The 24,728-nt window shown below is 42.1% G+C and overlaps 1 pseudogene; it reads left to right on the top strand.

Annotated features, from left to right (window-relative positions):
• The first annotated feature begins 3,520 nt into the window (after positions 1 to 3,520).
• On the top strand, positions 3,521 to 19,403 carry LOC102568420 (histone H4 transcription factor-like; annotated as a pseudogene).
• The last annotated feature ends 5,325 nt before the right edge of the window (positions 19,404 to 24,728 follow it).

The following is a 24,728-nucleotide window of genomic DNA, read 5'->3' as shown; positions in this document are numbered from 1 at the left end:
TAAATACAAGATTACCAAGTATTGGACATGCCCCAAGGAAGCAATGTCAAGTAACTTAGATTGGAAAGAAAGTAAGTAAGCATGAAAAAAGAAAAGGAGGACTGCAAGTGTCCATCTTTTTTTGGTTGGTTGGTTGTTTTTGCTTATTCCAGTGGCAGGAAAGGGAAGAGTCTGGACTCCAGAAAGGTTAGGATCCTTGCTTATGTTAGAGACTGAGCTGGTAGAAAACTCATCTGTGTCTCGGGGAAAGCTGATTACAGCAAACTTTACTTCCCACCTATCTCTGGCCAAGAGCCAAGCCGGGGTATTTTATAATAGGCCCCCAGGCTGTCTGTGGTTAGGGGTAACTGCAAGAGAGATGGCCCTGTGTACTCAGTCAGGTAACAGGAGGTTGTGTCCATTCTTAAGACTGTGAATGGATAACCACCCATCCAGCATCTTGGTAGCTGAACAATTACATAGAAGAGTAATAGTATGAAAATATGTATCATGTACATATAATTAAATGAAGTGCATATACTAGATTGTCTGAATGACAGGATGGATGCATCCCTTGTCTGCTGGACACTCCTGCCAGTTTCAAGCTCCCCACAATGGGTTAGCAGCTGAAGCCTTTGCTCAGACTAGTGAAGACAATAGGAAATTAAAAACCAGGAGAATGTGGCTAGCTAGTTCTCTAGCTAGTTTGGGATGTGCCATTTTGTACCATCCTTTTAAATTAGCAAAAGCCGGCTCATGTTTATCTGGATAGTTAATGAAATGCACAGTGCCCAGAAGAGAGTGCCCTGCAATATCAGTGTGATGCCAATCAAAAGTAGCAATAACACCGTGACAGTTTAGAGCAGTGGGGGGCCAAACTTTTTAGCAGGTATACCACAAAGAGGCCCCATACCCTCCCTAGGCCTGTCTACATGTGCTTTAATGCACATCAGCCTGTTTTAATATGCATTAAAGCATCACTAAAAAACCTGCTATTTAGTTAATGCACTTTAAAATAAATCATGCACATTAAGCATCACTTAAAAACCACAGACACATACACACACGCAGGGATGCTGGTCCAAGGCGCTGTAGATCCAGTGCGTCTGAGCAGACTTGATTAATTGAGTCTAGTGGAGCACAGTAATTAAGGTGCTCCAGCAACCTCCAGTGTCACGTGTATCAGTGTCCCCACACCAAAAAATGGTGGCAGGGCACTTTGAACTAAAGCTTGTCTAATGATCTGTAGTTCAAAACACATGCTGATACACATGACACTCAGGTGCTTTTAATTAGCACGGCTAGCTAATTAAAGTGCCCACTCCCCTCAGGTCTCCCAGAGCACGTCTATAAATGCCCTGTGCGATTAAGTTAATGTGCACTGAGGTTAATGTGCATTTTCCTATTACCTCACAATGGAGGGTGTTTATAGCTGTGCTCCCAGAGGTCGTGGGGGGAGGAGCACTTTAATTAGCAAGCTGTAGTAATTAAAAGCACCCGAGAGTCACATGAGGTTTAGTTCGTGACATTGGAGGCTGCTGCATCATGTTAATTTCTGCACTCCAGCAGACTCGATTAAGCTGGATTTACAGTGTGTCGGAGCAGCATCCCTGCATGTGTGTACGTGCCTGGAGGTATTAGATTTAATTTGTGTTAACAAAAGCTTGTTAATGCACCTTTAAATGAGTGCCACTGATCCCTTTCCCCTACCCAATCTGATGCTCTGTTTTGTGCTTCCTTCCCTAAATGCCACTATGCTGCCTGTCCTGTTGTCCGTTCTGCCCCCCCCCGCCCAATTTGCCATGTGCCACATGCAGGCTACCAGGACCACTTGTGGCATGTGTCCCACAGGTTGACCACCCCTGGTTTAGAACGCTGGCTTTGACAGCCAAAACATTATCCGTCAGAAATAAACAATTCCTTTGGATGTTATGAGAATTTTAGATTGTCTTGAACATAATTATAAAGCACATAATAATGGGAAAAGCATTAATACCTAAGTGACTTCTGTCATTTCCCCACTCTTTTGTTCCATAAAATAGTGTATTTGATTGGGGGGGAGAGGGAGGGAAATCCAAGCACACATGAAAACAGGCGGAGTAAAGATCTGGAAAGGCAAAATGAATTCAATGCAGAACAGTTGCACTATCCTCTTCCTGCCATAGTGAATGTGCAGGTAGTCTGTATCACATGTGCCATCCCTGAGCAATTTGGTCCCAGGCAGGAGGGGGCATTCATTCCTAAATTAGCCCAGCTGCATGGAGACACAGTAAGTGCCTGCCCACTGAATGACACCTTTATGTCAGCATCTGACACCTCTGCACTGCAAAGCCTTACACAAGTGCTCAGGGGCATAAAGAGCTCATTGAGTGCAGGAGAAACACAGCAAAGGGGACACGTGAAGGTTCGCTGTGGAGTGAGTGGGACATAGGGAGGAGGCTTATCTGCCTGGGCAACTGCTGCCACTGCCAGAGCAGAGTTTGCTCTGCTCTGGCAGCAGCTGCCTCAGGGCCAGGCTCTCTCGGAGCTGACCCTGGCACCGTTTGTCCTCTCCTGCTCCCCTCACACACAACATAGGGGTGCAGAGCTGTGCCTGCCTTGGCAAAGGGTGGGCAGAAGCACTATTTCTCTGGCTTCACTTAATGGCCCCACCTTTGGCCCAGATGCACCGCTGGGGGTGGCACTGCCCTGCCCAGCCATGGCAGGCCGGCCCTTGCTGCAGCCAAGCCCCCAGGAGGGCCCTGCTCCTGGTCAGGGCCAGGGGCTGGTGCCTTGCTTAGGGTTATCATATGTCCAGGTTTTTCTGAACACATCCTCTTTTGGGGTCCTCTCATTTCCATCTGGGCATTTGGTTTTTTTTTAAATATCAACAAACATCCTGGATTTTGCTCTGCTCAACATGCACATTTTCCCTGGCTTGCCCTAGCGGGGAGCTGCTTGGGGTTGGGGGAGCCTGTGGGAAGGCAGCCAAGCAGGGCAGTGGGAGCAGCCCTGGCAGGTAAGCATATAGGTATGGGGATTGGAGGGCCAGGGCTTGGGCATTGTGGTGAGGAGGGTGTGGGTGTGTGTGTAGGGGTTGGAGTGTGAGGCAGGTAGGTAGGGTGGCCATCGTAGAGGATACCCACTTTTCTGCTCCTCTGTCCTTCATCGATACGAAACCCAACACCTTTATGTCCTCTATTTTTCTCTTGACAAGGCGTCCGGTTTCGTATCGACAGAGGACAACTGGACTGTCCTCTATGACGACCAACCTAGGGGCTGGTGCCTGCTAACCCTAGGGGCAGCATGCAGCAGGGGAACGGAAGCCCTTTGGTGGCACCAGGGCTGTGCTTGCAGGTGCAGTACAGCCAGAACACCCTGCAGAAAGCGGGGACTGAGAAGCAACACTGCTCCGCTCAGCCACGTGCCCGAGCCCTGCCTCAGCAGGCAACAGCACGTGGGTGGTGAGGCAGGCCAAGCCGTCTGGCCCCGCCCTCGCGCGGTGCGGGGAGGTTTTAGCCCCGACCCCAGGCTGCGTGAGGAAGCGGCGGAGGTCGGCGTGCATAGGCGCCCTCCGCCGCTTCAACCCCGCCCATTCGCGGCTGTGCCCTGACGCCTGTTGGCGCGTGACGTAATCGGGGGTGGGGACGGGAGGCGCTCTGGTCTCGCGCTTGGCAGCTACCCGACTGGCTCCTTACGTCGCCGCTGCTCGGGGGGCGGGGCTTGGCGCCGGTTGGCGGAGGGCTGTCACCCCGCGGTGAGGTCGCCTTCATAGACTGGAGGGGGGTGCGCCCCTCCCCCTGCAGGCCCGGCGGCTCTTAGCCGGGGTGCTGCGGGGAGCCGCGCCTGCTCGGGGCGCCAAGGCCAGTGGGAGTCTGCATGCTTAAAACCCGCTGCGGCCTGTCTGAGGGCTTGGCACCGGGAGGGCTGCTCTGGAGAGTTTGCGTAGTCAAAAAAAAGCTAAACCAGGAGTGAGAAGGAAGAGCTGGCACTTGCTGAGGGGCCCCGAGTCGGCTGAGGTTGAGAAGCGCTGGGTTGGTCCCACCTGGGCGACGCAGCAAGCTTTATACGTTGATTTACTCCGGGACCAGGGGTGCCCAACCATTTTACCCCCGGGGCTGGCTGGGCGGTGCCAGGTCTCTGCGGGGGATGGGCCTGATCTGACTCATCCGTCTGTCAGACGGGGGCGTGGCAGAGCGGCCCCCAGTCAGACGTGGGTGGAGAGTGGGGGAGCAGACTTGATCCTGGCACATTGTGGGGTCCGGACACAGGACTTGGGAGCAACCCATCCTGATCTAGACAAGTGGGTTTTGGGCCCAGCCCTGATTCCCCTTTCATTGCAATGACCTGGGTAAGGCTGGTGCTGGCTGCGCAAGTCTAATACCCCCTGCTGCCAAGTTTTCCAACCCAGTGAGCCAGATTTGGCCCATGGGCCAGCGATTGAGCACCCTTGATTTAGATGTACAGGTGGTTATACTGCTCTAATTATGCCAGTGCCATTAAAACTACAGTGTCTGTAAACCCCAAGGCTTATGCATTCACAAGGTGACATGTTCAATTTGGAAACATATTGCCCTCCCCCAGCCCACTTATTAAAATGTTCAAGTACTTATTGTTTGCGAACTAACTTACACGACAGTTGCTTTTATAAGATACGGACATGCAAATATAAGACGTATAATTCTGCACTAATATGGATTTTAAGCAATGGCCCCCGGAAATGAGCTGAAGAACTCCAAACTCCTCTTACCATGTGAATGGCAAGGATGTCTCTTTGTAGGAAAAGGTATGGAGGAACTTTTTAGCCACATTGCAGAGCACTTGAGTAAATATCTACAATTAGAAAGAGCAGGTAATAATGTCTCAAGTCACTTTACAGACAATATTAATATTTTGAGGATTTTGTACTCTATGGTTCTGATCTGGAGGGTGATGAGCAGATAAGCTGAAATCAGAAAGATCGGTGTAGTCAACTGCAGCATTGAGACATTTTTTGTTGCATCTGATTATACTGTATTTTCTTTTATTTTCATGTGGATATAATACTAAAATAGAAATAAAATAGGTCTGGCCATGAATTAAAAGTTTTAACTTGAAGTTTTTTCTTGAGCCACCTTGGATTAAACTATTTAAATTAGGAGTCTCAAAGAAAAACATTAATAAAATGTAGTGTTCTGGAGTTCGTATATTAAGTAGGGTTACCATAGGTCCAGTTTTCCTGGCATGTCCTCTTCTTGGGTCCTCTGATCTCCATCCAGGCATTTTTTTTTAAATCTGAACAAGTGACCAGGATTTTGCTCTGCTCCACTGTTGGGAGCAAGGGGTGGGCGATTAGAGGCAACGGGGCACCATGTGCATGTGTGTGTGCACATGTGGCCGGCATGCAGCCAGGCAGGGTGGTGAGAGCAGCTGGATGCTGGTAAGTCTATGGGGAGTGGGGATTGAAGGGCCAGAGCTCGGGGACTGTCCAGGGGGTGGGTGAGTTGTGGGGGAGGCATTGGGGGGGGGCAGGTGCCTGCCGACGCTGTGGGAAACTGGGTGCCAGGGCTGTGGCAGTGCAGGGAGGAAGGCACGTGCTCCTCCAGTCTGGAAGTGGAAGGTGGTAGGGCAGGTCCTTTGAGACCATCAGGCTGCTCCATGGCTGGGTCAGCAACACAGGGGCCTGAGTCCATGCTTGCAGGGGCAGAGTGGCCAGGACATGTTGCCCGGGCGGAGGGGTGTGTGGCTGGGTCCCCTGGCATGGCGTTGGAGCCCCAGCCCGGGGGAGAGGAGGTGGGGTTTACCACAGGTGTCCCTTCTTTCATTCATCCTGTGCTGGACTTGCTCTGCCACTGCCTGCATGAGTTGGAGTCACTGCGCTCTGGACCAGTTGGGACAGGGGCCCCTTCTGGCAGGTCTGGGGGGAACAGGGGGCTGCAGGTTGGGAGCAGCACCGGCAAGGCTCAAGGGGCTGTGTCTTGGGACTGAGGGGCACAAGGGAGGTGGGGGCCTGTGGGTTGAGAGTGCAGGGCCCTGGCAGTGCCCGGGGGCTGTGGGTTGAGTGAAGGGCATTAGCATGGCCCAGGGAGAGGCGAGGGACTGTGGATTGGGAATGAGGGGTACCAGCAGGACCAGGGGTCTGTGTATTGGGAGTGAGGGCCAGCAGCAGGGACAGGGGGCTACAGGTTGGGAGTGAGGGGCACTGGCAGGGCCAGGATTCTGTGGGTTGGTAGTGAGGTGTCGTCCTGACAGGTGTCCTGTTTTTTGGAACTGGAAATATGGTAACCCTATTTAAGATTTATAAATTTAAGATGGAGTTTGAAGGAATCAATGCAGAGCACACGTGGCAAGAGAGCAAGCTTTCTAAATTCTGTGGCTAAACAAACAGTATTTAGTTTTTGGTGCTATAACTTGCAAGAAAAATTCAGAGTCTGATACCACTGAAAAATGTAAGTAGTCTCGGTCGGTGATAAGTAGCACTAATTTACTAGATGTTTAATATAACTATTGTGGATCTTATGAATCCTAACCTTTCTTCCAAACACTAATACCACGATTTTGATTGCTGGTATAGATACTAGACTAAGTTTATTTAAAGGAAAAGGAAAACTCGGCACAATGAAATGAGCCCTTCACTACCCTGATGGAGAAGTTTTATTACATATTTTTGTATATTGCATGGATCATTATTCTGAAATTGGACCTGTGTGGGCAGATTTTCACACCCGTATGGAATCCTTTACAAATTTCAGAAATCTGAAAACTGGCTGAAATTAGGACAGGCAGGAGGAATAGACTAATGTTGTGAATAGCTATGAATTAATGATACCACATTAGCATTCACAAAAAGTATCTGTTGTCTATTTTCATTCTATCCTTTTGACTTCAAGTTTTGCCCTATCAAGTCAGGAACCATTCAACAATCAGGGCATTTTATACACATACATTTACGTGCCCAGACATGCCGGAGAATTGGCACGCTGTAATAGACTTGATTAACCAAGTCTGTTCCACACACAAGCTGATACTCACGGCACTTGCAGTTGTATAATTGGCAAAATGCACATCAGTGCACATGGCAGCAGTGCACTTTTGAACTAAAACGCCTTCTGTGTGTTTTAGTTCAAAAGCATGCCGTCACCATTTTAGGCATGCTGACACGCATTTTACTGCTTATACAACTGTAAGTGATGCAGCACCGGGCACTTTGCGGCACTTGCATGTGTAAAAATGCCCTCAGTGTCCAGACCAAAAACCTGAAACAGACAATCCTTTTTTTTTGCTGTTAAATACTTGGGATTTCCCTTGGCATTTCCAAATGTATTTGTTGTGCCCAGGATATTTGAATAATCTGTATTGTGCTAGTTATTAATTACTCAGATATAGCTCAGAAGAATTGGATGCTTAAAACTTCACTTGGCTGTAAAAAGGTCGGTGGCTGTAGTGAATATAGGTCTCTTGTTTTGCTAAGTTGAAAATACAAGATTTTGAGGGCAAGTCATTTATTGTATATTCAGGGTTTAAGACCCAAGCTTCCGAACATTATTATGATATAACATTATACCACTCAGTAACATGTTTAGCACTGGGGAACTATTAAATAGGATGGACATTTTCTAGCACTGTAGGCAAACTCAGACAATTCTAGTATACCAAAACTTTAGCAAATGGAAGTTCCCCCAGATCTGTCTTTTTGGGGGAACTTTCACTCGCTAAAACTTTATTATACTAGAATTGTCTGAGTTTTAAGAGAATGCAAAATTTTTAGATTTAAATAATTTAGATATTTCATTATTTGCGTATAGCACTTATTCACTGTTCTAGATAGACTTAGAAGTCACTAAATCATTACCAAAAATACATGCAATTATTATGCATTATGACTTTGTTGCGCACAGTCCCAGCTACTATACAGCATTCAGTGAACTATTATTTCTTTCTTATGTTTAGAGCAGTACCAGTGTTGGTGGAGAAGTTGTGAATTTTTGGCTGCAGGTCCCAGGGAACTGGTAACTCATGTAAATTTTCATGGTTACCACACCAAGTTGAAATTCTTAGGTTCTCAGCTTAAGTCCTCACATCAAGATTTGCCAGTATGTTCCCAGAATATCCATAACCAGAATCAGATACCAAAGATTTCAGAGGTGTTTATTTGCCATTGGGAGCAGTGTGACGTAAGTGAAGCATGTGCTAATGTTATTTTGTTCCTCCCCTCTAATTCCACTGTAATCTTTCCTCCACCATCTTTTGAAAATTACAGAAATCCCACTGCTCAATTTTTTACGGTTTACTTTTAACAATGCCTTCTATCATCTGTCAAAGTGTATGAAAAAACAGTTTACTACAACACCTACAACTTGTTTATTTTAAATCAATTTTGTCTTAAACCCTTAAGGCAACCCCTTTTGTCTTAAACCCCATGTGATTTATTTATTTTATTTTTCCTGCCCCTTGGGCTGGGGGCTGGATCTGATGATCTTGCAAGGTTCCTTCCAACCCTAATGTCTATGAAATCCTAGTATTCTTTTTGTTGGACCTTTTCTGACTAAAGCAATGTTTTTCCTATGTTTAAAGAATATATCCTACAAATTGAAAGTAGTCAGATTTATTCTAAACCAGGGCTGTCAAAGTAATGCCCCAAATCGACATAAAAGTGTTCTATCATATGTTTTAATTGGTTGTCCAGTTTCATCTGCACGCATAATTTCCGTTCAGCTCTAACATAAGGGATTACCTTTCTGAAATTGTTTAAAAAGAAAATGATACACATACACCTATTTTTTTAGTATATGTACACTGGCAAAAACTGATCTTACATGTTGCAAGACCCTTTTTATTTGAAAGAGGTAGATCAATTAAATAAAAGAGAACTTTTTTTAGGCCAGTAACCAAGGTCTCTTGTGTAGAGCATGTAAAAAGAAGCGCTTAATATTTTTAAGACTTGTTCTGATGGGGGAGTATTTTTATGGGTGTTCATGTATTTTTTTTCTACTTGAATATGTTTCTCTCACTTATTAAGAGAAAGTATTCTGTTTAGTATTATCCACACCTAAGTAAGAGAAACATATCCTACCCCATCTTTCTGAACTAGTCCGGACTGATTACCAAGTTGGGAAACACTGTTTTCAAATTAATAATACCTTTTGGACTAAAATGGATATGTTTAGAATATTTATCCATGTTCGTTTTAGTCCGTAACGTGTTATGAATTTGAAAACAGTGTTTCCCAACTTGGTAATCAGTCCAGACTACTTTAGAAATATGGGGTAGGATACATAGAAGCTAGCAAGCTTCTTTTTTCCTATCTTCATTGCAAATGTGTTCCCATAGCTATGCATCATGCAGTTAATGCGAGGTAGCTTACCCCTCAGTAAAAATGATGTAAACTATGTAGGATAAGATGTGCATATGGGCAGTTACAGCAGATAAGCTGTAACTTCAGACCTTAGTTTATTTTTCACAGAAACTTCTCTGTATGTTAAACTCCCATGTGGGCACTTTCATTCTGGAGTAAAATGGCTTTAGCTTTTAGATCACTGTAGTTTAACACCTTTAGTGAATTTGCTTTAACTTTCATGTGGATGGGCATGTCTACACATGCATTAATGCGCATTAGGTTGTGCTAATGCACAGTAGTGCATTTGCACATTTTTTAGTGATGCTTAACGCACAGTAGACTATTTTACTGTGTATTAGCATAATGTCACAGATTTTTACATGATGCTTTAATGCACAGTAACATAGTTCTGTGCATTAAAACACGTGTAGACACACCTGGGGCCACACAGAGAAGCCTTTTGATCCCTCAAAGTTACTGACAATGAGATACAACATGCCACCCATTTACACTCTAACTAACCTATACTAAGAATTTTCGGGTAAGTGGGAGGACAGTTGCGGGGAGCAAAAAATATAAATAAAAAAGAAAATAAGAAAAATACACAGATAAATGTAAGGAAAATAAGTGTAGAGAAGGTAAAAAAGATGGAGACAGTTTTTCCAGAATGTGCTGTGATGCAGCTTCTGTTTGCAGCACCATGAAGAGTAAAGGGGTCTATCAAAAGAAGGAGTTGGGAGTAACTAGGTTAAAATTGACTGTATCTGCTGGTATATAAAGGGGTCTTACTCAGGATTTCATATATGTAGAATTAACTCGAGTGTGTTTCATTTTTCCATAATAGCTAATGACCCCCTCTCTCTGTGGAGTGAGTTATTTCTCCCAAATGTTCACTGCAATAATTAGCTTCTCTGTTTGCTTTCCAAAAGTTACTTTTTTATTGCATATGTTCCTGTCATTTGACTTTTTGCCAACATTGAGTCATTATCATAGTTCCATTTTGTTTTCAGGTTACCTTCAGTAATCCAGAGTAGTTTTATCATCATGTTGCCATGCATACCTACTGTACTGAAAAAGAAACCGTTCCCAGTAACAAGAATGCTGTTTGTTGTCATTGGAAAGGTATAAAATACTAAATATTATATTTTGTCCTAATCATTTCACTTTCACTATAACATATGCCTAGTGTTCCATGAAGCACAGGAATATAACTGCAATGAACCTTTCCCCAGCAATCTCAGATACCATATTTACTCAAATAGAAGATGACCCTTGAGTATAAGACAGCCCACCAATAATTTGATTCTGTATATGGAAAATTTATAAATTCATTATCGTTTTCCAGATCTAGAATCTAATTATTGGAGGTTTGCCTTGAATTAGTCCTGCTCCCACTGCTACAACAGGGAAAATAAATCAGTGGGTTCAATTAGTTCCTTTGCCCTCCATCTCCTCCAACGTCTTCCCCCTGTGGCCTCTTCTCTGCCTCCTTCTTCCTTAACATCAGGACCTGTTCTCCCTGAGTACATGGAAGTGAGGGGCAAATTTGAAAACACTCACATTGAAATAAACATAGTTGTAGTAATGTGAAAATAATACCCATAGACTTAGTTCATCCACAATTGATGCATTTCACCTTTTTTGAAACTGCTGCAAGTTAGTAAACACACATTTAAGCAATACTTTTATACCTATTTAGATATAGTACAAACTATATGTTAGCCCAAAGCCAAAAGGTTCATGATTTGCCCTATAGTTCATTGGGCTGGGCTCCACCAGAGTCAACAGCATTTCAAGCCATGGTGATCCCAGAGCTCAGCATTGCTCAGTATGTGTGTGTACTCCAGATACCCCTCTAAAGGATCCATTTAATTAGCTCCTCCACCAATGACTAGAACCAGGTATTCTGGTTCTAGCTGCAGGAGCTTGCATTCAGCAACTGCTGCTGCCATTCACCACCCCATGCTGCTGCCATGTGCAATTCCCCCGCGCTCCGCATCCACCTGTCCCCACCCTCCCCGCTCTGCCAGAAGTGTATCCAGGAGGGGTATACTTAAAAAAGGTTGAAAACCCCTGTGCTAGAGTATTAGTGTATAATAGCATTTTCCCTGTTTGTACTCATGAAGAGAATAAAATACTAAAAACTATTCTGTTTTTAGACTGTTTAGGAATATTTAAAGGAAAGCACAAGTTAAGGGATCACTTAAGAACCCACACTCAAGAAAGAGTTGTGGCCTGTCCTTCTTGTGGAGGAATGTTCTCCAATAACACCAAGTTTTTTGATCATGTCAAGTGGCAGGTTTCAAAGGATAGTAAGTGAATTTGATCTATTATTTTGGGTTTTTTAATTGAAAGAATTTTCATTGGGGCTGGTTTATAGTATTATACACATATATTTATTTTTGTATTATACACACACATTTATTTTCACATGTTTAGCATGGAAGCACTTTTGGCTGAATAGCGATGCCCACACTTAACTGTCGAATTAGAAAATAAGCTAAAGAGAGAGAATGCTCACAAATCCATGTTTGAACATAGTGCATATCCATCTCACTGCTATGCCATTACATAGTAAAAATAAGGCTTTACTAGTCCCTTTACTTAAAATGCCATGAGTTAGAGCGGTTCCCCCCGCTCCAACAGGCGTTCACCTATTGGGTCAGGGTGGGTGGGATTGAACCTCCCTGCAGGAGCTCAAGGAGCCTATCTGCAACAGAGAAGCCACCTCTCTCCCTCAGCTCCCTGATCATGTCACAAATTAACCCTAGAGAACACAAGTTCCTTAAGGTGCTCTAAAGTGGAATGACTTCATCCGATCCCTCATCTGAGGAGGGTTAATTTTTTGCATGATTGGCCACTTTAAAAACACTTTGCAGCCATGTGTGTGTGTCACGGTACAGTTATAGAGTGCTTTCAGGGGGCTCATTGTGTGATAAATGTAACTTCTGTCTGTGCCCAAAGTGTTTGGGCCTTAGACGTCAGAAATAGTACATGAATGACAAAAGCTCTCAAGTACAGGAGACAACATTTAATGGAGCAGGATTTAGATTGTGGAACTCGCTTCTACAAGTCATTGCAATGCTTATTGAGCTAACTGCTTTCAAAATAAAATGAAAAACTTTCAGGACATCCTCTTTCTCAAAAACCTGTAAACCAATTGGGATAGTTTTCCTCCAGCTCAGGAAAAATATTGTTCTTTCAATTTTTAAATACTTGGAAAGTGCTCAGGTATTATGGTAACCTTATTCAGATAAGTGGTACAATGGCAAAAATTTAGCAGGTTTCAGATTATTAATGTTTCTGATTAGATCGACATTTTATTAGGGATGAAATTAACTTATTGCTAAAGAAAATTCTACAATCAGCATAAATATCAGAAAAATATTCATAATACAAAAGAATATTAAATTTTACTCATTCCTGTATTAGTTTAACTATTAAGTTGACAGCTCTAAAACATTTGTTTTAAAAACATCGCAGTTAAAATCTGTTTGATCACTAATTCATGTGCTTATATTTCAGAACAAATATTTGCTTGTCAGAACTGTAACAAACACTTTGCAAATGAGAGGTTACTGCGAGATCATAGGAGGGGACATGGTGAGTCAGAGCTTATAAAATAAAACAGATTTTCCACTATATGATATGGAACAATTTTAGATATTTTTACATATGCCATCTGAAAGAATTAGTATAGAGAATCAAGGCAACTGTGTTCAGCTGTGGAGGAACTGAAATCTACCTGTCACATCATCCATTTGAGGTGTTTTTCCTTCCCTTCTTATTCCTATTAGACCCAAAACTTGAGTTTTAGACCTTTTCTCCATCATGATATAGTCTGAAATACCTGTTTTTCATGAGCCAATGTGGACAGTTTATAATACACTTGGGGTATGTTTACAGTTTATACCTACTCATTTAATCTGTGCTCCTCCTACATATATTTTTGCTCAGTTCCCCTACCAACTATACACAAAATAGTCAAGATGCACTAATTTATGAGGGCTGTGCAAAGCTTTGGTTACTGATTCAATTTAGCGGAGATTCAGCCAAGTTTGGTGGTCAAATATCTGAATCGAATCAAGAGTCCCTTTAATCTCTCTGAATTGAATCAGAACCCTCCATATCAATTCAGAAAGATTCAACGATTCAGACATAGACGCAGCTTTAAATTTTTTCCCCCACATACCTCAAGGCACCAGGCGACTCGTGAATGCTGAGATGCCAGTGTGGATGGAGCATCCCACAGGAGTGTGGGAGACGACTGGTGTCTCCTGGTTCTGGGGGGTACCCGGGGTTCCCCTGAAGCAGATCTTTGAGCCAGGGAGACTTGGGGGGGTGGGGGAGGTCTCCCACACATTCAGCGGTGAAATCCCCCGCTCCTCCCGCATTCCTGTGGGACGCTCCATCTGTCCCACCGTCTCAATGTTCACGAGCTGTGCCTAATACCTCGAGGTATGTAGAAAAAACATTTAAAGCTGTGTCTATGGCTTAGTCACTGATTCTCTGAATCTGCATCGAATCTTCAGATTTGGATTCAGCTGAATCGAATTGGGACACTGATCCAAATCAATTAATCGAATCGCTGTTCCCTGATTTGGACCAAATCCAAAATGAATATGGCCTGTTTTGCATACCCCTATTATTTATGCTTTGATCCATGTTTGCTTGCATGGTTTCTGATATGGATTAAAGCTCAAGGTGTATTTCAGTTTCAGATACAGGATACACACTTTGTAGCGAGGACACAAACTGCTGTTAGTCTTTCAGTGCTCTTGAGGTACAGACAAGTTATTTTACAATTGATTCAGTTGTCTGGAAACAAATCCTAGAGCTTCTTAGCAGAGAGAATTGTGAGAATTCACTCAAGCACACATTATGTGTAGAACAGCAATAAGTGTGCAGTATGTCAGTATGGTTTTGCTGTGAAAACACACATCCTTGGGCTAGCTAACCACAGAGTGCTGATTATGGGGGTAAATTGTGCAGTGTAGGCGTACTCTGTGAGTGCTTTTCTGTGGTTTAATTTTGCTAAAATATATTGATTTAAATGAGTAATTTAAAGTACCGAGACACTTTTAATTTAACTCATTTGTATTTTTAGTTATTTCCCAAAACAAAGGTTGTCCCATTGGGTGGTAACCATTACAGTGTGGTGATTTGTGACTAAAGAGAGCTTTTGTATTAAATTTTGCCTGTTGTGCCAGCTGGCAGAATACATTATATCCACATTTAAGCAATTATACAGCTTATCATATATGTAATTCATGTTCTTAATTCTTATGTTTTATTATGTTAGAAAATGGGTACTGAAATTTTCTGTTTATTAAATGATTATTTCTTGCAATTTGTATCAAACTTCCTTTGGATGGAAATTGAAATTCAATTAAAATCGTGTTAATAGTACTTTAAAATTATTTTTATTAGTTTAATAAAACTAAGGGTATAAACAAACCTACCTTTAAGCTGCCTCGTACTGCACTGTTTCCCCTGCACCTCCCCCCACAACACTATGTTGTCTTCTCTGTGTTCCTCCAGCTGCATCAACCATCCCAGCCTGGGGCAAGTATAATTTCCAGCTCCTGAGCCAGGACTGGAACAGTAGCTGCCTGCCTTGGGCTGGTACTTAAATCCAAGGCAAGGGTGTCGTTCCCCCCCCCCCCCCCCCCCCCCGACTTACTCTGTCATAGTCCTCTTTTCCTTTTGTGCATCATACTACAAATTTGTTTTGTTAACTTGACTGAGAGTGGCTTTTTAAATGTTTTATCGTATTGTGCAGATCTTTAGGGTTTTGGCAAAGGCATGACATACAACTAAAAGTATAATTACTTCTTCAGTCACCTACGTTACTTGTCCACTTTGTGACCTGGTATGTACCAGCGTTTCCTCTGTGAAAGTGCACATCAGATTCCGACACTGCGATGAATGCCCTTTCCATTGTGATCACTGTGAAAGCAGGTAAGAAGATATGAGGGTCCTAGACTGCATCTACACATTCACCCAGAATTTTCCCGGGTTTGTTTTGGCAAAGAAACAACCAGAGCTATGTATACAGACATGCAAATACTGAGTGAGGCCCTGAAGAGAGTGGAGAGCTTGCAGTGTTGAAACTGTGCAGCCATAGAGGTGCCCTGTGCAACATCTCAGCATGCTCAGCAGGCTCCCTTAGTTGGCCTGGCAGCATCCCTTAGTTGGCCTGGCAGCAAATTGCAGAAGTACACAGGGCAGCCCTGATTAGCTGACTCAGACTGCAGTACAATGTAGTGATTTTGAAGGGGATGTGTTTTGCTCTGCACTGGAGCAGTGGAGTCCAGTGAGCAACACAGTGTCTCCCTAGGAGGGGAGGAAGGATCCTCTAAGCCACAGCATGTACAGGCATTTCTTCTCCCAGGAGAAACTCTAGAGGGAGTGATTTAGCCCTGGTTGTTCTCAGGTTGTTTTTCTCTTGGAGTGGCCATTTTTACTTTGGGAGAAAAAGCCTGAACATCTGTACACTAATGGTTTCCCGTGGGGGAGCAGCAACTCTCCTAGAGGAAATTGAATGTCTGTACAAGGCCTTATCTCATCAGCAGAAGTCTGAAAAGAATTTAGTGTTCAGTGTAAGAGACACCCACAATAGGAAACTTTCAAACCTTAAAATAGCCATCCTTTTAGAAATTAAATAGACCAAGACCCTACCCTCTTGGAATACATACTTTTATAGGCACTTCCTTAATTTGTGGTGCCAATAGGATCGATGCTTTTCTTCTTAATGTTAAAAGGTGAGTTTTCAAGGCAGGACTGTGCAAACTATCAGAAAACTCATCACTGGTATATTCAAGTCATGCTTAGTATTAATGTTTTTTCTTAAATTGGGTAGCTCTCCAACTATGGGCTTTACCATTGACAATGGTTACTGGATATTTTATGGGAGTTGCAAGCTCCTCTTCTGAGTTGTCCTCCTGCCACAAGATCTGCTTACACATTTCAACTGGATTTGAATATGGCTATATGTGTACAAAGAAAGTGAAAAGATGAGCTGCAAATCACAATCATGGGAATGTTGGCAGAATTATCCACATTTCACAAAGGGAAAAAATTAAGTGGAGAGGATAATGATTGGCGCAAGTTCTTTACTTTTCCTTGTTGGAGCCAAGAAAAGAGCTCAAGATTTCATGGCTCCCAGGCCTGAGCTTCAACCTCTCCCCCTTCTGTTGTTTTTAACCCTAAATATAATTTGTTTAATCTCAATGTTTCACAGTTCTAAGAATGCATATGATCTGCAGAAACATGTTGAAACACACCATGAGTCAGATGCCTACAGCTGTGACATGGAAGGATGCATTTTTACTGCCCGGACTTTACAGACTTTAAGACACCATTACAAGAGAGCACATGTGGTGGGTAGACTGAAATATCTTTTAAGAGATGGTAAAAATCAGTTTTTCAAAATGTAGTATGTACAGTCGCACATAAGTCATTTACACTTGGAGATATCCAAAATGTGTGTGCAATTCAGGCGTTTAAGTGCACAAACATTCAGGAGGCTTGAATGCATATGTGCAGATATCTGCCTTATATGTACCTATAAACATTTTCATTGTCTAGATTAGGTGTACACACTTGGATTTTTCTGAGTTATGGTAGTTGTTGTATTGTAATCCAGCATGTTTTCCATTTCTTGCTTGTGTAAGCTCCAGTTGTTTCAGTAGAAGCCAGAGACCTGCCTGCCTTTAAAGTCTGAGTATAACTAGGCTGTTCAGAGAGCAGCAGTATTTACTGGAGATCGCCTATCAGAAATGTATACTTAGAGAAGACATTGTAAGGTTTATAGAAATAAAATGTGCAGTTAAAATAATTTTACTTTTTTCCATTTAGAGTAATATATGGTACAGTTTAATCTTTATTTATATATTTATCATCAGCCTTGATTATCAACTCTTACACCTTCTTCCCCTCAGAATGGCACTCAAAAATACAAATGTCACATCTGCCAGAAGTGTTTTTCTTGGTGTTACACATTAACCCTCCACCTTTGCAAAACACATAAACTCAGCTGTCCTTCTCACTTCAGGTACGTTATCAATTTATTCTTACCAAAAAGCAAAAAGTGAAAATTTTTCTTGTTCTGGGTACAGTTAGCTAACTGATGATTGTTGTAGACTTAATTTAGTCTTAGTCAGAAAAGGTTTTGCTGGCATCACTATGTAGTGATGAAAAATTACACCCTTAAACATAATTATGTTGGCAGAATCCCTCATGTAGACACAGACCACAAAAAGTATCTGTTTGAAAGTATAAGTTACATCTGTAAGGACAAGGATGGCCAAAATAAAAATACCCATGGGCACCTGCAGAGAAGTTCAGGTTCTTAATTTAGAGAATGGGAAGCTTTTGTAATAACGTGTAATATTTGTATACATCACTTCTTGTGCACATTTCAAGTATAGTATCATTGGCTGCCTATACAAATGCTCCCATGTACTCTGATTAGAAAGCTGCAGCAGCACCGCAATTTCACATGTAATAAGCCCCAGAGTGTTTAAAAATGTCTGTGGGGCACCTTAACTAAACTTCACGGAAGGAGGTGTAGCTAGTGTCTCTCAGCTGTTTTTAAACATGCGGGGACTTATTACATGTGATGTGGCAGCATTTTAATTAGAACGGCTGCTGGAAACCATTCAAATTAAAATGCCCCAACATCCCCCCCCAAAACGCCTCTGAGTATGTGTGTAGGCAGCCATTGCATTTGTTATATATTTTAATATATTTTAACTACCATTTTAAGTTGCTTTTTATGATTCATCTTTAAATGCTAACCTTCAATGTTTAAACCATTTAATTAGATGTTATTTGCATCTTATACTGTAAATTTTGTTTGTATACATTAGCATTTATTTTCATTACTTTTAATTTTATTTCTTTAGATACAGAGACGTGGATGATGGATATTTGAAGCTGAATGTAGGAGTTTATAATACTGTTGCAGGTTTAGATCAGGGTCTTGTGAACAACACGTCATCTTCATTAGATCATAATAATGTTAAAAGAGAGAGAGATGCCTCTTACAGAAGAGGCAGTTCATCAATAGAAGTACCTCTCACAAGGTGTCAGCCCTGGCCACATAATACTGCGGAAAATGTCATTGTAGAAACAGAAACCTCTATAAAGAAGTCAGTCTATTCTGAACTTCAGACTGCTTCCCTGACTTCCGAAGAGTCTGTTACTCCTGTTGAGCTTGATGGAACAACATCTTTGAGCATTACTGAAAATTTATTTGAAATTGCACTGTGCTTGGGAATTCAGATTACTGTTTAGGGGTGGGGAAACTGGCTTTATTTTTGGAGTTACCATAGGACTTTAGTACTCATTTAAGAAAAGTTAATTATTTTAACTAAATAAGAGATTTATTAAGAGTGTTCTGTTATCCCTTGTCACACAATGTTATGCTTATTTAGGTCTTTTCATACTGAATTATTTTACCTTAACATACAGTATAGCAGAAACATTTATTATAAGCATGGAGATATATGATATATGTGTCATACTCAGATGAGTAACTTTGAACAAAAAAAAATGGGATTTCATAATCTGTATGATATAGTGTGTGTGTGTGCATGCGTGCACACACATTTGCATTTAGAAGATGAATGACTATATCCCTGGGAGACAAAGCTAAGCCAGTACATTAGACAAACTAAGCTGCTCACTAATGTATCTTACTGTTTTTTATTAGACTAATCTTTGTATTTATTATTTACATAAATGTGCTATATATAGTGTCATGTTTTCACAAGTTACTTTGCTTGTAGTTAGTGATTTAAGATATATACTAGTGTATTTTCTTAATTTGATGTTAAGCTATAGTGTTTTGTTAAAAGATTATTGTTTATAGCTGTTTACAATTCAATAATAGTTTAGAAATAGAGTAGTACAAAAAAATCATTAAACCAAACTTTGTTCTATGTAGTATTAATTGTTGAGACATTTTAAAGCATTTCACAATAATCATTTGGGTATTAGAAGTATAGTGACTGTGTAATTAGTTAAATGTGCCCACTAGTATGCTTTCAGAAATAATCCCACATATGCCTGGTTATTACAACCTGTTCAATTAAAGGCTAAGATACTGGCATTATTTATTTTATTTATTTTATAATATTTATTTATTTATTTTATTAACTTGCAAAGATAACAATAATGAGACAACCATGCAATTAAAAAAAAAATCTTTTAAAACGTATAGAAAAAATGCACTCTCCAGCAAAAATGTACACGAGAAAAGTAATATTTCATAAGCTAAAGTGTGAATGTATAGTGCACGAGTCACTGCATGCTAATCTCTTAATGTGCAATTAGAGCAGTTCTGCTTGGCATGGCTCACTCCATCTTGAAAGCCGTTTTTACTGAGTACATAGAAAGGTTGCATTCAGTAGTTAGCATGCTGTAAATTCATACCCTGCCTAGTTTATTGCCTGCAAATTTCCCCATGTAGAGAGGCTCAGAGAGTTCTCAAAAATGGAACATGATCACACTCCCTGTAGAAGCATAAATTTGATCCCTATTAAATTATCCAATTTGCAGTTTCTCAGTCCCAAACTGTAAGAAGGAAGTAACAAGAGTAAAAGCCCAAGCATGGCCCAAAATATCCATTTAAAAAAAAGAGAACTTGTTGCATACCCAAAGACAGCAAAAGAGGGATTCTGGAAAAGCTTTATTGGGAAGAAATTTCACAGTAAACCGCCCTTCTTTGTTCCCTTTCCAGTCATAAGTGAATTAGTTCCTTATGATCAAAGTGTTTTACCTGCTACAGGATATTGTACTTCCAAATAGGTGTTTACAAAATATAGAATCATTTATGGATTTTGAACGTTATTTTACTCAAAAAAAAAAAATATAACTCAAACCAAAAATGCTCCTATAAAATGTTCATTTTGATTGAAAGCCATGGCCTTGGGGGGGGGGGGGGGGGGGAGGAATCCTTCTGTGAAAAACAGAAGAATGCCCCCCCCCCCCTTTTTTTTTTTTTTTTTAGATTTTTTTCTCAAAAAAAAATCCTGCTTGAGTCTTACATTATGCTGGACATATATCAGGTGCAGAGATTTGAGAAACTTGGAGGCACATTAACCATAATTTTCTTGGCATCTGTGAAATTTAAATCCCACCCTGTACATTGTATTAACATATTTTTTTATATTTAATTATATATTACAAGCAAGAACTAAATTAAAAGGATGTTGGTTAGGTGGAAAAATCAAACACTTAAAAATTATGAAATGCCAGGGAGTGGCTGATCCATGTGCTTCCTTCAAAAGGGGCTAAGATAATAGGGATATGTGTTGAGTCCAGGAACGATTATGGGGGGCATATCCTGGCTTTGTACCCTTCCATCCAGAGAGTAGGGGAAGTCCCTGCTCGCTCTGTGTGGAAGTCTAAAGAGGGTGGGGATGATTAGGTCACTGGGGCCATGCTTTGTGTCTGTCTTGGAAATTCATGAAAGGGGATAGGTAAGTGTGTGAAAAGGATTTTCTGAGGAAAAAGCCCTGCCTGGCCCTCGCACCTACAACTTGCTTTAGTAACTCTCAGACCAGCTGATCCAGTCTGCCATGCCCGATGCAACATCTGCTGCTGCTCTGGCATGGCAGACTGGATCAGCTGGTCTAGAACAGGGGTCAGCAATCTATGGCTCAGAGCCATTGGATCTAGTCTGCTAAGCTGGGGGGAAGGGGGTTGGACCAGTCCAGCAGTGGGGTTGTTGGCCGTGTTCCCACAAGGAGGAAATTTGGTGGCCAGGGAGAGGCAAGTAACAGGGAGAAGCAGTGGTGTTGGTAGTAGCCAGGTCCCAGTGCTGGTTTCCTGGGACCTGAGCTGGATCATTCAGGCCCACTGCTGGGAAGTGTTGATGACTGCTGCTCTAGAATATTTTGGCAAGGGAGGGAGAGAAAGGAAATCATGATTTTTAATACTTCACAACACACTGAAGTCTGGAATATCTCTGAGTAAAGAGGAGGGGGTGTTGGTTATAGCCTTGTTGGTTTACGAACATAGAACCTTACCTGCCTAAGTAAAGAAGAGGCACTTTTATAGCCTGAGGGATTTTTTCCAGGCTGAATATCAAAAGCTGCAAACAACAGGTGCTAATGTTTCTCAGAGAAAAGAATCTTTTATAATGGAAAGTATTAGGCAACCTAGCTATGAGGATTTATACCTGTTTCCTCTATAATTACCACTAGGAGTCTCTACCCCACTACCCTGCAGGACATTCCTTTGTAGGCAGACCCCAGTGCATACACTGAAATCCATTGACTTTACTTGGGATGCGGGATCCTTTGCAGAAAGTCACTTGCAGGATTAGGGCCCAGGATCATTGAATTTGCAGAACTAATTGGAATGTTCATCTGTTCTAAAAAGAAGTCCTTCAGCAAAAAATGGTTTTATTTAGGATTTCCCAGCTGTTGTCTTATTCCAGACAGCACTGCTTTTGTGCTGATCAGCCAGTCTCAAAATAACTGAAGAGTAATTCCCTAGGAATTGCTCTTGTTTTTGTAACTGGCTCCAGTTTAATCTTTAACCTTATTTTGAAGGTGTTTTCTTCTTGAAGTGGGTGTTGTTTAGAGTGAATAATGAGACTGCCATGTCACTTAATTGTCTGTAGAGGGTGTAAGGGAATGCTGGTAGTAACTCAAATCTTGCTATTAGCTCTGTGTCACACAGCGGGTACACCTACATGTGCAATTGATGCAACGTGATAAACTCCATAGCACTTTGAGTTGGAGTACACTGCTCCTGGGCATGGCATCTACACGTGCCCAGGACAACAGCACTTTGAGCCAGCGCAGAGCTGCCCTGGAATGGCAGGTGGCATGGGGAGTCAGCTCTAGGCTCTGAGTGGCGGCATCAGACAGTGGAGGGGCTGGCTGGGACACAAGGGTGAAGAACCTGTGGAGCCATGTGGCTAACCAGCAGGCAGCCAGCAGGTGCTTTAGCACCCTTGTTCCTCATCCAGCCCTGTCACTGTCTACACGTGTGTTTCATTGCAGTTACTTACTCCGCCATAGCACCTTACGGAGGAGTTAATTAGTTTACCATGCTTTAATACCGGTGCATATGTAGACTATGACGCTTTACTGTGGAGTTAATTAGTCTACTCCACAATAAAGCACACGTGTAGATGCACACAGTGTATTGTGAAATGTGTGTATATCCTAAGCCAGTGATTCTCAACCAGGGCACTCCGTGATACCCTGGAGTGCCTTGAGATGCTTTCAGTAGTGATGCAGGGTGCCACTCAGTGTTAGCACTGTTAGATGTGCAAGCATGATTCACAAGATAAACCCAGAGATTTCAAATAGGAATCCATAGTGTTCAAACCACTCTGACTTGCTGTGGACTGAGTTCTTTTCAACTGAAGAAATGCTCTATTATTTTTCTGTAGTCAAAAATTGAGTTAAAACTTAAGAACTGACATTTTCCAAGGAGGTATCTCGAGTCTATTGAGGGGTGGCTTGAGTCTAAAAAGGTTGAAAAGCACTGTCCTAAACAAATAATCTCATTTATTTTAGCAAGCTAATGCTTAGTGAGTAAATACTTTTTTTAAAAAAAAGAAATATAAAATCAGGCTTTACAAGAGACCCAATTTGAAACAGCTTCTTTATTTAAATACATCAGGTATGAGGTAGACATGATTCACTTGATCTTGCTTCTGTTCTCCTGGGCCACGTCCAGACGAGTGCAGCTGTGTGGTATGTGGCACCACATACCACACATTCAGCTGTTTTCTGCTCTGCAAGGGATATCCAGGGGTTAAAAAACCTGTGCAAAAAAAAAAGCAGAGTGGTGCACACGGGGGTAGAGTGTGCTGCTCAAAACAGGAGCTGGCCAGCCAGGCTCCAAGCAGCAGGATCGCTGCTGTTGCAGCCCCAGGAGGCCCCCAGGGCCCCAGGTAAGGCTGCTGGGGCCAGCCCAGTGCTTGTCTTAGCCTTCCCCAACCCACCCGGGGTAACCTGCCGCACTCCAGAGGGTGCGTGACACAGGTGTTTCCTGGGAACAACTACCGGCAGCACAAGGTACACTGCCGCTAGTTGTCCCTGGGGAGCCAAATGTCCACGCTCATTTGGACACAGTCCAGTAGTCAGATCCTCAGGAAATGTACTTTGGTGTAGCTCCATTTAAGTTTAAGAAGCCACTTCATTGACTTTCACAGACTTCAGTGGAATAGGATTGGAGAGAGAGCTCACCAGTCTTGCAGTACTAGCTGACAAACATTACAAAGAGTACCTTTGATAGTGAAATCAGATGATGTCCTACAGCTCACCTAGCAGCAGGAGGAAATGTACCATAAAAAGTGATTATGCCTGACAGGAAGCACAGCAAGTCTGAGCTTGAGGAGGTCATAAAAAGTAGGTATTTGTGCTTAAAGAGTTGAGGCAATAAATATTTTTAAAATGTGCTTTTTCCTAACACTATATAGACAGCTCTTTAAAAAGATATTTACCCTTATTTTAGCATTATTCTTATTTATTCACATTTTATACTTTATAGTGTCCCTTCCCCCCTCCATCTAAAGATCTTATTATTATAGGTGGAGCAGGTAGTGTCACATATAATTAAGGTTGCCTAAGACTTTCCATTATAAGATCCTGATTTTAGTTGTTTATAACTTTGCCAGTTGTTAATTATTCTGGCTGATGGTTCCCATGCCAGGTGTCTGCCTCGGGCTAATTTTTTTGTGGGGGGAAAGGTATTAGCAAAAATGATTCAACTGTTCCTGGAATGGAAAAATACATGTTGTTCATATTATGAAATGCTTACAGCTGTTCCATTAAGAACCTGTAACACTTCTGTGCTTTAAATTTGGCAGAGGATCAATCTTGTGCACCTTTTGCCATCCCTGTGAAAACCTCACCACTCCAGCCAAATCCTGGTAATCCAGCCTCTTAAAAATCACAGTTCACACGTACTGAAGGGAGATATGTTAGAGTTTGATTCCTGGCAGACATTTCATTTATTGCATAAAGTGTAAATCCCACAATATATTGTAACTTGCCACACATTCAACCAATGTATCATGCTATAAAATGGCAATCATGCTCTAATTTAAGCATATGACACACTAAAGAGCACCTGGAAAGCTCAACACAGGAGCCAGCCTCTGGTGCTGGGCTGCCTGCTAACCAGTTTACATTTTCTGGCTCATGGGGAACCTAATGCCAGGGAGCCAATCTCCAATGCTGGCATCCTTGGACAAGTTTAAAGCCACGCTGGCCAGTATGCAGGTATCAGTCTTCAATGAGGGCATGGTTTTAGAGATCCCTGCATGTGATGGATCTGAGAAATTTTATCCCAGATCTCAAAAATCATGTGTCCTGATGTGTCATGCTGGATCTTGATAACCTGGTATGGCAAGATGCATGATTTGGGGGATCCGGGATAAAATTCTTCAGCTCCTATCACACATTTAAATTAATTTCCG

Source organism: Alligator mississippiensis, chromosome 1, assembly GCF_030867095.1.
Source record: "Alligator mississippiensis isolate rAllMis1 chromosome 1, rAllMis1, whole genome shotgun sequence".
In the NCBI taxonomy this organism is placed as follows: Eukaryota; Metazoa; Chordata; order Crocodylia; family Alligatoridae; genus Alligator; species Alligator mississippiensis.
This window is presented reverse-complemented; position numbering and strand designations above follow the sequence as displayed.